Source organism: Gorilla gorilla, chromosome 14 (assembly GCF_029281585.2).
Source record: "Gorilla gorilla gorilla isolate KB3781 chromosome 14, NHGRI_mGorGor1-v2.1_pri, whole genome shotgun sequence".
Classification (NCBI taxonomy): domain Eukaryota; kingdom Metazoa; phylum Chordata; class Mammalia; order Primates; family Hominidae; genus Gorilla; species Gorilla gorilla.
Window position 1 is genome coordinate 41,352,001 of NC_073238.2, and position 14,995 is coordinate 41,366,995.

At 45.5% G+C, this 14,995-nt stretch overlaps 1 long non-coding RNA gene across 1 annotated transcript; it reads right to left on the reverse strand.

The window, feature by feature from the left end:
- Positions 1-297: 297 nt before the first annotated feature.
- LOC109029472 (uncharacterized) lies at positions 298-14,344 on the reverse strand. Its single transcript, XR_002008565.2, has 3 exons — positions 14,259-14,344; positions 5,378-5,407; positions 298-319 (listed from the first exon to the last, which is right to left on the reverse strand). It is a non-coding gene; the product is annotated as an uncharacterized lncRNA (long non-coding RNA).
- Positions 14,345-14,995: the final 651 nt, after the last annotated feature.

Here is a 14,995-nt window from a genome sequence, read left to right on the forward strand (position 1 = left end):
ACACTTCAGTCTCCCCTACGATATCTTTTCTCTGCCACCTTTTAAATGTGGTCAAATCTCCCATTGTTAATAACAATGAAAGCAGTAACAGCTTTAATAGATCACTGCTTTTACTTCCCCTGCCTCTGGCTGCCCCCACAAGCTCTCCAATCCCTGCCTCAGTGCCAAGCTCATCAACAGCTATGCCCACCTTCACTGCCTTCATGCCCGTCTGCCCATGACTCCTGGTCCTCTGCAAGACCACCCATCCTCACCTGCCACCAGTGACCATGGTACTGCTGAAACAAGGGACACTTTCCATCCTTTTCATACTGTTTGTCTTGGCAACAAAAGAATCAAGTTTTAATCAACTCTAATCTAACAGCCCAGGAGCTCCTGAAGACAAGAATTACTTCCCATTCACGGATGCATTCCCAGGGCTTTGCCTACTGCTGGGCATGGGGTACTTTCTGAGTGCTCACTGTCCTCAGGGTCATGGTTCTAGTAGTGGGAAATGCAGAGAAGAAATGTGGTGTTGTCTGAGCACAGTCTGCATCAGGGCACTGGAGCACAGAGGGCTTGCAACCCAAATGTGTGGGACGGAGGGCAGGAGAGGCTTCAGGTGCCTTCAAAGACCTGGCAGTCAGAGACAGTGCGGAGTACTGAAGAAAGCCAGGTAGGGTACTATGAAGCATGGTCAGGAGCTGAGAGGTGGGCAGAAGGACTGTTGGGAATAGTGGGAGCTGAGGAAGGAGGGAGACTCTGTCCATACTGAGCACTTACAGTATCCCAGCTGGGGCTCAACCCTGAATTCAAAGACAATGACATGCAGACTCTGCCAACCAGCAGAGCACAGACTAGGCCATGATGCAGGTGCAGACAGGAGGTGAGGGAGAGGTCAAAGGCACCTAAGGGGACCTTAAAGTGCAGGAATATTTGGCAGGTGTTCCAGGACTTCCAAGAAAGCAAAGTCTCCAAGCAAATGAGAGTCTCCTCTTGATAGTTTGTCTGAGAGTAACAGAGTGAAAAAGACGAAAACAGTCATGAAAGAGATGTTGGGTGGAGTTGTGGAGCAATCACCTGCCTTGAGCCAGAAATACCAGGGCTAACTGTGTAGCATGGAGCCTTGGCAGAATTCTTTAGGCTCAGATTTCCTTAGCCATAAAAAGGATCTGCTTGATTAGGAGTAAGCCTCATGTGCAAAGAGCCTGATTCTGAAGAGAAACACATTGAGGGGAGCTGTTACAAGAGTCGTGGAGACACTAGAGTTCTGCTTCTGCGTAGCTCAAAAGGGATGATGAACACTCCACGAACTCATCAACTTCAAACTTAAAAAGTATCCAATGTCAATGCCTCCTTGGCATTATTTTCAACAAAGACGTGCTCAACTTGCTTAGTCACATAGGTAAGAACTCAGAAGAAATCCCAAGCAGACAGTAGACGTTTGGACTGTGGGCATTTTCCCTTTTATCCCTAGAGTTCCTCTCAAAATTAAAGAAAGAATTTCAGTCTTATATATGCCTCGTGGAGTTGTGTCACTCTGATTAGCACCAATATGCATCACAGCCATTTTTAATGTGATAATTTAGCTGTGGGCAGCGTCTTGCACTTAATAATGCTTAATAAGGGTTTTTGGGGAAAGGAGGGTATGCTCCACACACTACATTTTGGAAGTAGATGCCTACTAGAGCTGGTGCTCCTGCATTTCTGAAAAAGCAGGAACTGCTGCTGCTGATGCAGGGTTATGCCACAGACAGCCATCCTGGAGGTGAGCACTGGCACCTCCCCGGAGTCCTTCCACACCTGCCTTGTGTCCCAGGTGAAGCCCATGGCTCGTGGAGGAAAACCTAGTTCTATGTCCCTGGGAAAACAACATAAGGAATGAGATGAAATGTTCTACTTAATTGGCCTATGAACTCTCACAACCTGTTTTTCTGTTCTTTTCTTTTTTATAAGCGTCTGTCAAAACTGTCTCCGGCTGTCACCACCAGCAGCCGTCAGGCCTGGACATGCCTTCCAACACTCCCACTGCCCTGTTTATAAACGTTCCTGCAAACTGGTCTCGGGTCACCCAAAAAGCTAAAACAGGTTGTTGTTTTATGTCAGCCTGAAGGAATTTAGAGACTTTATCTACAAATTCAAGACAGAATAAAGCCTAGGGCTAACTGTTAACCTGTCACATAAAAAGAGACATCCAGGTTTATTCTCTTCCCTAATAATTCTACCCTTCAAATATCAGTCAGTGACAGTAAGGGGAAGGATGGAGAGAGAGGGAATAAAGACACAGTGGACACAGTGAAAGGGAATCCAGGTCCTTGGGTGGAGATGTGGTTTTGAAGTTGGGTCTGTAAGCTTAGGAGGAGTATCTGTTTACTCCCTTCTTTCTCAAAGTTAGTTTACTGAACCTACAAGAATTGGGACCTGAGTACAGGTGACCTACTTGAAGTAGTGCATTTGAGGGGTTTAGGCTCCATACTAGATTTAAGATATGTGATGATTAAAAGCAGCCAATAACAGTAAGACAGTATTGGCTGATCTCACACTGAGCAAACACATTACTTAAGGGGCAACAATGATTCAATTGACCGGGTTTCTCATTAAAAAACCACGAGAGCAAAAGGGGATGTGTATATCTTCAAAGCGCTGAAAGAAAAAACAGTGTCAACCTACGATTCTATATTTACTGAAAATATCCAACAGTAAGAAATTAAAATAAAGACATTCTCAGATAAAGAAAAAACAAGAGAATTCATTGCCAGCAGACATGTTCTAGAACAATTGCTAAAGGGAGTTCAGCAGACAGAAGGGAAGTGATTCCACAAGGAAGCCTGAAACATCAGGAATGAAGGGAGCAACAGAAATGGTACATATCGAGGTCAATATCAGAGACTTTGCTTTTCCTGTTGAGTTATTTAACCCATATTTGACAGTTAAAAGACAAAATTATAACATTGTCTGATGGAATTTTCAATGTACATAGATGTACGACAAGAGTAATAAGAGGCGTGGGGTGGTAAAGATTCCAATATGGTGGTAAGATTTCCACACTCCACTTCAGTGGTAAAATACTGATTTTAAGTAAACCGTGGGAAGTTAAGCCTCTACATTGTAATCCCTAGAGCAATAAGTAAAAACTGCACAAGGAGATAAATAATAATTAAAGGGACTAAAAATAATCAAATAACCTAGCAAAAGGCAGGAATGAGGAAACAGAAGAATGAAACAAGAATGAGAAAAGAAATAGAATACGAATAATAAAATGGTAGGACTAAATCTAAAATACCACTAATTACATTAAATATAAATATTCTATATTATGATATTAGTAAAAATAAAAAGATGAAAAGAGATATGTTCTACAAACACAAACCAAAGAAAGCTAAGTGTCAATATCAGAGTAGACTTCACAGCAAAGAAAATAGTCAGAAATAAAGAAAAACTATGTAATGATAAAAGGGTCAGTTAATCAAGAAGCCAAAACAATCCTATATGTGTATGCACCTAAAAATAGAGCTTCAAAATACAAGAAGCATGCCAGGTGGGAGGACCGCTTGAGCCCAGGAGTTACAGACCAGCCTGGGCAATATAGCAAGACCCCTTCTCTGCAAAAAATTAAAAAATTACCCAAGTGTGGTGGTACACGCCTATAGCCTTCGCTACTTGGGAGGCTGAGGGAGGAGGATCCCTTGAGTCCAGCAGCTCAGGCTGCAGTGAGCTATGATTGTACCACTGTACTCCAGCCTGGGCAACAGAGCAAGACCTCATCTCTTTAAAAAAATAAAATAAAATAAAATAATAATAAAAGCAAAAACTGGCAAAACTAAATGGAAAAATAAACCAATCCGCAAATCTAGTTAGATTTTCCACAGTCATCTCTTGTTCATAAATAGAATTAGTAGAAAACCAGCTGGGACGTAGATGAACTAAACAATCCATACATCAACTGTATCCAATTGACATTTATAAAATAGTATACAAAACGACAGCAAATTATAACTACTTTTAAAGTGCAAATGTAACATTCACCAAGATAGATTACATACTAGATCATAAAACAAACCTTAACAAAAGTAAAAGAATTAAAATCATACCAAGTATGGAATATAATGGAATTAAACTATAAATAACAGAAAGATAACAGAACAATCTCCAAATTCATGAAAATGAAGCAACACATTTCTAAATAATGGTTCAAAAAAGAAGTTTCAGGGGGAATTAGAAAGTATTTTGAATTGAAACAACATGAAAATACAGCATATCAAAATGGGTGGGGAGGCCGGGCATGGTGGCTCATGCCTGTAATCCCAGTACTTTGGGAGGCCGAGGCAGGCTGATCACCTGATGTCAGGAGTTCGAGACCACCTTGGCCAACATGGTGAAACCCTGTCTCTACTAAAAATACAAAAATTAGCTGGGCATGGTGGCATGCACCTGTAATCCCAGCTACTTGGGAGGCTGAGTGAGACAGGAGGATTGCTTGAACCCAGGAGGCGGAGGTTGCAGTGAGGTGAGATCACACCACTGCACTCCAGCCTAGGTGACAGAGCAAGACTCCATCTCAAAAAAAAAAAAAAAGTGTGGGATGCAGCTAAAGCAGTGTTGAGCATTGAAATGCTTAGACTAGAAGGGAAGAAAGTTCTCAACAGAATAATCTAAGCTGAACCCTTAAGAAACTAGAAAAAGAGAGGAAAATAAACCCAAAGCAAGAAGAAGGGAGGAAACAGAAAAACAATATGATTATAACTGTAGAAGAAAATCAACAATATTCAACATCCATTCATGATAACAACTCTCAACAAACTAGGAACAGAAAGAAACTAGCTCAGCCTTATACAGAGTATCTACAAAAATCCTACAACTAACATCATCTAAAGGAAAAACTGAATGCTTGCCTCCTAAGGTGGCAAATAGGCAAGGACGTCACCTTCCCCGCTCCTATTTAATATCACATTAGAAATCCTAGTCAGTGCAATAACGCAAGAACAAAAAACAGAAAGGAAGAAACAAAACAGTCATCCTTCAAAGACAACATGGAAATCCCAAGGAATTTTTAAAATAAAATAAAAAATTTAAAGCCTCCTAGAACCAATAAGTAAATTCAGAAATATCAGAGGCTACATGGTCAACACACAGAAATCAAGCATATTTCCCTATACCAATAATGGACAATGAAAAACCAAAATTATAAAAAACACCATTTGTCATAGCTTCCCCCAAAATGAAATAATTAATATTACCATATTTAGTAAATAAAAGTGTAAGATACCCCATTAAATTCAAAATTCAGATAAAGAATGACTAATTTTTTAGTGTAAGCATGTCCCAAGTATTGCATGGGACATACTTATTCTAAAAAAAATTACTCTTTTTTTTCTTTTTAATTGAGATTGAGTCTCACCATTTTGTCCAGGCTGGGCTCAAAGAAGATCTAAGGAGATGAAAGAAAAAGTCATGCTTATGAACTAGAAGACACAGCATAGTAGAGTTGTCATTCTCCCAAAATTGATGTATAAATTTTATACAATTCCAGTAGATACATTCCAGCAGACTTTTAAAAATAGATATAGACAAGCTGATTTTAAAATATATCTGGGAAAGCAAGGGAACTAAAATAGCTAAAGCAATGTTGAAAAAGAAGAATGAAGTTGGAGGAATCACACTGCCTGCTTCAAAGACTTATAAAGCTACAGTAAACACACAATCCAGTAATGGTGAAGGCACAGACACATAGATCAATGGAACAGAAGAGAGCATTCAGAAACAGACCCACATAAATGGCCAACTGACTTTTTTAAAAGGTGCAAAAGCAATTCAGTGGAGAAGGCAATCTTTTCAGCAAACAGAACAGTAGGTCATCCATATACAAAATAAATGAACCTTGACCTACACTTCATACTTTACACAAAAATTAACTCAAAAATGATGAGGATCATTCCATGGGAACCATTCCATGGTGACTATTATGGCCTACCAATTATAACTTTATATATTCTGGTTCTTGAATTATATACATCCTAAAAGTCAACCATCAAGAAAATGGCCGAGTAACATGAATGAAAAGATATTTACTCTGTGTGTTCAAGTTTGTAGTTTGTTCATTCATTTGTTAAAACACTTTCTGAATGCCTATTATGGGTTAGGTAGAAGAATAAGACACAATCTGTACCCTCAAATTTTCCTACAGATGTCTTGCCATGAGGCATTGTCCATCTGAACACTAAGAGAGCACAGGGGGGTTTCAAGACCAGAGGGATCACCAAGACCTTAGAGTCAGACAACCTAGAGAAATAACACAGCTCTGTCTTGTCCAGGTCAGAATATTAAACCCAGTAACAACAACAAATACAGAAATATTCATTTGGTGATATTTATTCAATAAATATGTATTGGGCCAAGCTGTGTCCTAGGTGCTATGGATACAGTTATGAGCAAGACAAAGTACATATCTTAAGGGTTTACATTCTGGGGCAGGGGCAGGTGGGGCAATCCAGAGAGAGACAAACATTGGCCCATAATTAATAAAGAAAACAAACGGGGAAGATAGAGAGGGACTGAGGCAGGAGACTGGAAGGAAACTACTTTAAGCAGTGTGGTAAGGTAAGGCACCTCTTATCTTACCAGTGTGTGATGGTAAAGTCCTGAGGCTCAAGGCCTGAGGTGGCCAAATGGAAAAAATGCCAAATGCAAAAAAATAACGAAAAACAAAACAAAACAAAACAAAAACCAGGCACAAATAGAAGAAATGCCAGTTCAGCCAGCTTGGAGTCAGTATAGCACGGGGGACTAAGCCCATTTCCTGCAGTGTAATGGGTAAGAAAAATTGAGCACTTGCCTTTCTGACCAGAGAGAAGAGACTCCATTTTAGCAGTGTGATGCAATGTAGAGACAAAAATGGTTGAAAGATTTTTAAAAATAACCACAGCAGTGGAGGTAAAAGCCTTAACTTTAGGGTCAGAGGGAGTCCAAGGTGCCCAGGGCACATCCCTGCTGTGATGATCCTAGGATGTGAGTAGGACTCATGGTGCTGGGTGCGGAGGACCAGAAAGGGGATCTTATTTCATTCTTATTTATTTTTTATTTTTATCTTCATTTTTTTTTTAAGAGACAGGTGTTTTGCTCTGTCACCCAGGCTAGAATGCAATGGCACGATCGTAGCTCACTGGAGCCCCAAACTCTTGGGCTCAAGCAAATTATTCTGCTTCAGCCTCGCAAGTAGCTGGGACCACAGATGTGCGCCATCACAGATGGCTAATGTTTTAAAATTTTTTTGTAAAGATGAGGTCTCGCTATGTTGCCCAGGCTGGTCTTGAACTTGTGGCCTCAAGTGATGGTCCCACCTCCGCCTTCCAAAGTGCTGAGATTACAGGTGTAAGCCACTGTGTCTAGCCTTCAGGGAGGGAATCTTTAGCTTTCTGCATCTGGATGGCAGTCCCCATCGATGGCATCCCCATCAGCAGGGGCTGAATGGATGGTGGATGAGAATCACTCATGGTCATATGTATTATGCTTGGTTCTCTGTGTCTTCAAGTTTGTAGTTTGTTCATTCATTTGTTCAAACGCTTGCTGAGCACCTATTATGGCTTAGGTAGATGAATAAGATGCAATCTGTGCCCTCAAGGATCTTATTAGGCTTATGACAGTGTGACACAAATTCTGTTATCACAGACATGGGGTTACAGGAGCAAGGAGAAGTGAAGAGTGCTCAGAGACACCAGCACTGTGGAAGGGTGCATTACTCAGGGTTATCCAGAGAAATAACCCATAGATTATATATAAATACATATATAAAGAGATTTATTATAAGGAATTGGCTCACACAGTCGTGAAGACTGAAGTCCCAAGATCTGCCATCAGGAAGCTGGAGACCCAGTTCCAGTCTGAGTCCAAAGGCCTAAAAAGCAAGAGAGCTGATGGTGTAAGTTCTAGTCCAAGTTCGACAGCGGGAGACTGCGGTTCCAGCTCCAGAAGAGTCCGGCAGAGAGGGTGAATTCTCCCTTCCCTCGCCTTGTGTTCTATTCAGGCCGGCAGCAGATAGGCCGGCAGCAGATTGGCCGAGGCCCACACACACACTGGGGAGGGCCATCTGCGTTGCTCCACCCACCCATTCAAATGCTCCTGGTCCAAAAGCACCCTCATAGACAAACCTAGGATATGTGGGCACTCCGCGCCCCAGTCAAGCTGACACCTAAAATTCAGCCTCACGAGTGGGCAGGAAGAGGAGCATCTGTAAAGCAAACTGGGAAGGAGCGGCTGGGGGAAGAGAGGGAGAATCGGGAGGAGGTGTCGTGAGGAAAGGGAGAGAGAGGGAGCGCTGCAGCCAAGAAGGAGTGGCCGCTCTCGAATCCTCCGAGAAGGCGAGCGGGACAGGGACAGAGGCTGACGCTGGGTTCAGTTATGAGCTGATGGGTGACCGCGCCGTGCTGATGGGGGCAGAATGCAGATGGCAGCGGGCTGTGAAGTGGACGCACCCAAGTTCTTGCTAGAAATTTAGTGGCACAGGAAGGAAGCACAGAGAAGAGGGAGGAAGCCCCCCAGGAAGAGAGCTTTTGTCTGTTTCTTTTTCACGGGAGACATGAGACAGTAAGTGCTGATGGGAGGACCCAACGGGGAATAAGAAAAGCTGGAGCAGAGAGAGGAGAAGGGCCCCTCAGTATGCCCAAGCCTGGGACAGGCAGGGCCACCTCTGCCTTCCTCACGATTTAGAAAGGGGAAAGGACAGAGAGAAACACAGGGGAAGCTGTGGGATTTGATAGTGGGAGCCCCAGGACATTCTTGTCTGGCCAATTGTCATTGTCCCTGTGTCCCACATGAACCAGGGCAGCTCCCACACTGGCGCCACTTCCCAGCAGTGCGATGTCAGGCAAGCAAGCAATTCAGCCTCTCTCTGCCTCTGTTTCTCCAGCTCAAATATGGAGCTAATGATACCAACCTCAGCGGGTCCTTGTGAGGATTAGTTGAAATGCTGAATTTAAGAATGTTTGCTACTGCATCTAGTAATTATTATCGTTAGCACTATTATTAGTTTAATTATCCTTCCTTGTTAAGAATCAATTATAAACCATTCTTTCAGTCTTCCTGTTTTTTTTTTTTTCTTTTGTAGAACCAAAAAAGGCATGGAAAATCTTTCCCGGTTGTCATCGCCTCAGCCTGGAGGGTCAGCTAGTGCCTGTCCATCCCTGCAGGGCAGCTGCCTCTCACTAGGAGGAGAATGCTGGGTTTTGCACCTGGGAAGTCTCAGAAGGTGGGACATTCGTTGGCTAAGTAGAAAGCTGAGCAGATCTCAGCTGTCTCTCTGTTGAGTGCCCAAGCACACATAGAACTACACACGTGGTATCTCAGCAGTAAGGCCTGACAGCAAGGCAAGGGGGGACAGGCGGGAGGTAAGTCATGATCCTGCGTGTGCTTTGGTGCTCATTCTGACCCGCGCACAGAGATGGAAGCTGTGACACAGGAGGCTGTGTCAGCGCCATCCCAGCTCTGCAAGTACATCCAAATTCCAGGTTCCCGCCTCACCTCTCTGGTCTACCTAAGAGTTCACAGCGCAGTTGCAGTGCTCTGGGTTCCTGCCTGCTTCATGGTACCAGCCCTTGCCCCTCTGTGATCCACATGCGTCCGGGACCTCATGCCCAGCCCCCAAGACATCCAGTGCAGAGGCACAGCCAATGAATCACCCTGCTGTCATACCTGCCTTCCCATTTTCAAAGATCCTTTTCTAAAAATACTATCAATGAATGTACTGTGGCATGGAAACAGGAGACAGCCGACTTAAAAACTGAATCTCCGGGCTTGGAACTTCCCCTAAATCATATTCTGGCAAAACATCTACAAAGCCCAAACGCATTCTTGACCTTTGAAGAAAATGTCAGTGTGGAGCAAAGGCCTGTGTTCTGACCCCACCCAGCTACAAGAATTTCCTCCCTCCTGCCCGCACATCTTCAAAGAGTCCCTGAGATTCCAGGCTGGTTGCTACTTCCCCAGGGGAGCATTGCATGCATCTTTTCCATGTCCTGGAGGGCGAGAGGAGCTTTATAAAGTGGCCCCAACCCGGCAGCATCTGGGGCTGTGCTCCTGTTCTGTGCTCTAGGGAAATGGAAGCAGGAGCCAGATTTGTCTTGGAGGATTCCTGCTCATCAGCAGGAGTTCTGAGTTACATTCCGAAAAGCAGACTACATTTTTTGCATTGCAGATTGCTTCTGAAAAACACCATTCTAGAAAGGGTGATCATACATCCCAGCTTGCCTAAGACAGTTCTGGTTTACAGCTGTTATTCCTGTATACGTATTAATAGCACCTCTTTTACTCTCAAAAGCATCCCACTTTGGCAATAAAATTCCACTTCCCAGTCCTAGTCTTCCCATGACTGGATGGTGGCTGTTAAAGCCTTGGCCTCTAGAAGCGCCCCGGCAACTGGCCCTTAGCTTATCCCTGAATTGTCTGCCGGAGTGAAGCTTAATTAAGATCTTGTTAGTTTGGGGAGAAAGAATCAAGGACATTTGGCAGCACACCCCTCACTTTATGTCACCCCTAAGTGAGATCCCCAGCCAGCTTCAGGGGGGCATTTTCCTGTCACCAGCCTTCTTGGTTCTCAGGAGCAGAGTTATCCTGTAGCAAGAAATGTTCACATCAGAGGTTTCCGACTTGCAAAGAGAAGAGTCCGAGGAAGTGGGGAGACCCCCCTTGCTCACCCTCTCCTACTCACTGGCCAAAGCCTTCCTGGCCACCACAGGACCTCAGAGTGCATCTCTGGCCTTTCAAAGACAGTGTTATCTACTGTCCGTAAACAGCGACCAAGAAACTCAAAAAGAAGAACCAGAACGGCCCAATGCCTGCACAGAGCAGTGCTCAATTAATACTTGTTGACTGATTGATTAATACATACATGAATGAAAGAACAACAAAATTGACAAATATCTGGCCCTCTGTGTGAGCTGAGAGGAAGCACATCATTCTAACACAGCACCTGAGAGGATTCTCACACCCAGAGCTCAAGGAAAATCAACATGCAAGGAAAAAATTCAGGGAGGGAGGCACCAGCCACCAACTCCCCAGGGGTGGCGGGTGAGCATGGGGAGAGGCCACGGCTGTGCACAGCTGGGTCTCTGTTGCTCAGCTTCTGGGAACCAGCAGGTGCATGTGGCTGTCCTCAAGGTTTTGCTCCACCTCCTGTGCCTCATTCCAGTTCCCTTGAGGGAGAGAACTGAGGACACTTCTGTATCCCTGAGCCTGGAGGAATTATAATAAGATGCCATCTCTGAAGAGAAGGGAGAGGGGCCAAGACCCTCACTGGGGAGCAACCTTGCTCCTCTCTCCAACCTCCTATGGCTCACACTTACCAACTTTGCTCTTCTGTGGTCTCTTTTTCCCAAAATCCTGTTACAAATACAACATAGGCTTAAAAGCAAAAGGCATTAGCAGAGATCATTTGGGTCACTTCTTAATGATACGAAGATACCATTTGGTGAGTTTTCTACACGGGGCTGGTGCTCAGTGTTGGCAGTGCACAGTGCTCTTAGGGACATTTTTGAATGTAAGCCAAAAGTGTTTTTGAATATGCTCAATTCACCAAAAGATATAATTTTATGTATTAATAACATAGCTTCAAAATATATAACGCAAAAAAATGACAAAACTAAAATGATAAACAGACAAACCCATGAAGATTTGGACAACCCAATTTATCCCTTTGGAAAACAGTGGCATTATGTTTAAAATTATGGATATGGAAATCCAGAACTTCCAATTCTAGGTGCAGACTATAGAGAAACTTGAGCACGTGTGCACAGTGACTAACCCTCAGAAATATTCATCACAGCCTTGTCCACTGCTAACAACCCATTCCACAGCCAATTTTCCATTTACAGGGAAGTGAATAAATAGTTGTGGCAGTTTCATACAAGAAAATGCTATACCGCAATGAAAACTCAGTGAACTTAAGCCACACATATAGATGCATCTCAAAAAGCAATGTTGAAGGAAAGAAGCAAGATAAAAGCATCCAGGCCGGGCACGGTGGCTCACGCCTGTAATCCCAGCACTTTGGGAGGCTAAGGTGGGTGGATTATTTGAGGTCAGGAGTTCGAGATCAGCCTGGCCAACATGGTGAAACCCCACCTCTGCTAAAAATACAAAAATTAGCCAGGCATGGTGGTGGGCGTCTATAATCCCAGCTTCTCGGGAGTCTGAGGCAGGAGAATTGCTTGAACCCAGGAGGTGGAGGTTACAATGAGCCAAGATCGCGCCACTGCACTCCAGCCTGGGAGACAGAGTGAGACTCCATCTCAAAAAAAAAAAAAAAAAGAATCCATAGAGTATGATTCCGTTTCTATCAAGCTGAAAAACAGCCAAAGCTAAAGTGCATTGTTTAAGAATACATACATAAGCAATCAGACTATAAAGGAAAGAAAAGAGATGACCATCCTAAAAGCTAGGAGGATGATGACTCTGCAAGGAGGAAGGGTTTGGCCGGGGAGACACACCCAGGGGCTTCCAGGGTGCAAGTTCTAGTCTAGTTCCTGACCTAAGGAGTATTACCCAGGTGTCCACATCATAATTCTTCATTCAACTGGACACACACTTTTACGCAAGTTTATGTATGTGAGGCGTATTTACCAATAAAAACAACGTTATCAAAAATGTGGGAAAGGCTGGGGCCGATGGGGTCGAGTGCCCCTGGCTGGGACTGTCCTGCCCAGAGAAGCTCTGCCTCTCTTCTCTCCCTCCACCTGCTGAGAGCTAAGGGAGCCTCCGGTCTCCCCATCTATGGGGGTCTCCCCTACCCCCGGGTGTTCTGGGTAGCAGCTGGTCCAGACCTGCCATGTCTCAGGTCCTGGGTGAAGGCTCCCAGCCCCTGGCTCTTCCTGGTGGGCAGCTCCCTCCCAGATAGGCTTTTCCTCCCACGGAAAGATGTATGTGTGGGCTTGGGGGAACAGCCACGTGACTTGGTCCTGGGCCCCCAACCTGCCCAGTAAAGAGGCATTCTCAGCACGGTCCACATTAGCTTATCAGGATCCAAAGCAGACATTTGCCTTGACCTCCATGTCTTGAGGACATCAAGGGGAGAGAGGGCTGTATCAGGGCAAGATTCAGACGCTCAGGCTCTTCAACCCTGTGGCATCGTCTGTTCCCAAAGCCCAGTCCCAAAGGTGGAGGCAAACAGGGCAAAATATTAGAGCCAGGCCTTTGGGGTAAAATCCCCCGACCATGCTCCTTCCATTGCTCAGCCAGAACTATTTGGTCCCTAAAAGTGAGCTAGAGCTGAGGCATTTCCCGTCCACCCTGGGGTCCCAGCCATGTTCCTAGGCTTCCAGGAAACACTTTTTCTCCAGATAGATTGCTGACACCTGTACATAAAATAGACTCCCATAAACAGGCATTTTCCAAAAGCTTTTAAACCGCAGAGCGTTTACTTAAAGCTTGAGAAACGTAAGCCTTAGGCTCATTTTCCTCCAACAAGGAGCTCAGCTGCTGCATTCCCCAACAGTGACTGCCAAAATTGGGCAGGAGAGCCCCAGGGCGCAGGCCCGTGCTCCCTGACGCTCCGCAGGCCCGGCCACAGGCTCCCCAGAGCTCCCCGGCCCCAGTCAGGTCTGCCCCGAAGACTAACAAAAAGCAGGCTTCGGCCAGGCGCGGTGGCTCACGCCTGTAACCCTAGCACTTTGGGAGCTACTCAGGAGGCTGAGGCAGAAAAATTGCTTGAACCCGGGAGGCGGAGCTTGCAGTGAGCCAAGATCGCACCACCGCACTCCAGCCTGGGCGACAGAGCGAGACGCCGTCTCCAAAAAAAAAAAAAAGCAGGCTTCGCATCTCCTTACTCTGCTCTCTTCACTAGAGGGAAAAGAAAGCCACAGGGCAGAAGACAGGAAGGAGACAGCGCCCAAGACTTCTCAAGTCGGGAAAATGGCTTTTAACAGTGAAATCAAGCTCTGCTTTCTCTTGTGGAAGTAAATGGAGTTAACTCCACCTTCAACTTCCGTGTAGGAGAGGTGGCCAGGCCTGTGTCCAGCGGGGTGCAGCTAGCTGGGCCCAACAGCGGGGAGGCGGGTCCCTCTCCCCAGTCACCACTAGGGCCTCCCTCCTCCCTGATAACATCCTCCCTGCGCCCCATTTCGTCCCCCCTGCCTTTCCATTCCAGCTGCTGCAAAGGGCGAGGACTGTGGGTCTCATCTCCTTTCCTTCCCGCCTCCTCCAGCCCTGCAGCCCCCTTCTGTCTGCATGGTCCTTGGAAGCTTCTGCCTCCAGGGCACCTTTTGGGGTTGGATGCTCCCACCCACACTCCGCACCTGGACAGTCTCCCATTGTCCTTTCCAGGAGGTCCTGGACCCTACACTGGTCCTTCTCTGTTCCCTTTGTGACTTTTTGCTTCCACTCTTGCCCCGCTCCAGTCAGTTCTCCATACAGCATCCTGGGTGACCTTTGAAAATAAAACAGACCTGACCTGGCCAGTCTCCTCCGCAGAACACCCCAGGGTTCTCCATGGCTTTCAGGATGACAGCCAAAGTCCTCGCCAGGATCCCCAAGGCCTGAGCCATCTGCCCTGCAGTCTCCCTGCTCTCAACCCTGCTCTTGACCTCCCATCGGCCCCTCCAGGCAGGCTGCCCCCTGGCTCTTCCTGAAATGCATCAGCCCAGGCCCAACTCGGGGCTTCCCCTCAGAGGTCCTTCTGCCCCATATCTCGGCCTAGCTCCCCAGCCCTCACTTGAGTTCCATCTCTGCTCCAATGCTTCCTCGTTAGAGAGATGGTCACCACATCAGCCTCTTCACCCATCACTGTCTCTCCACCTACCTGCACAGGGCATCCACGTGCATAATGCAATGTATCACATGTGACGGAATACACATTTGTCTGCTGCGGGCTCCTTCCCTAGAATGGAAATCCTAAGAGGGCAGGGGCCTTGTTGATTTCATTCATTTCTGCATTCCCAGAACGTAGAATACCAACACATAGCAGACACCCAATAAAATAGGCATCGGATGAATGAATCAATGATAAAAAAATTATATAAATACTTTAAACATT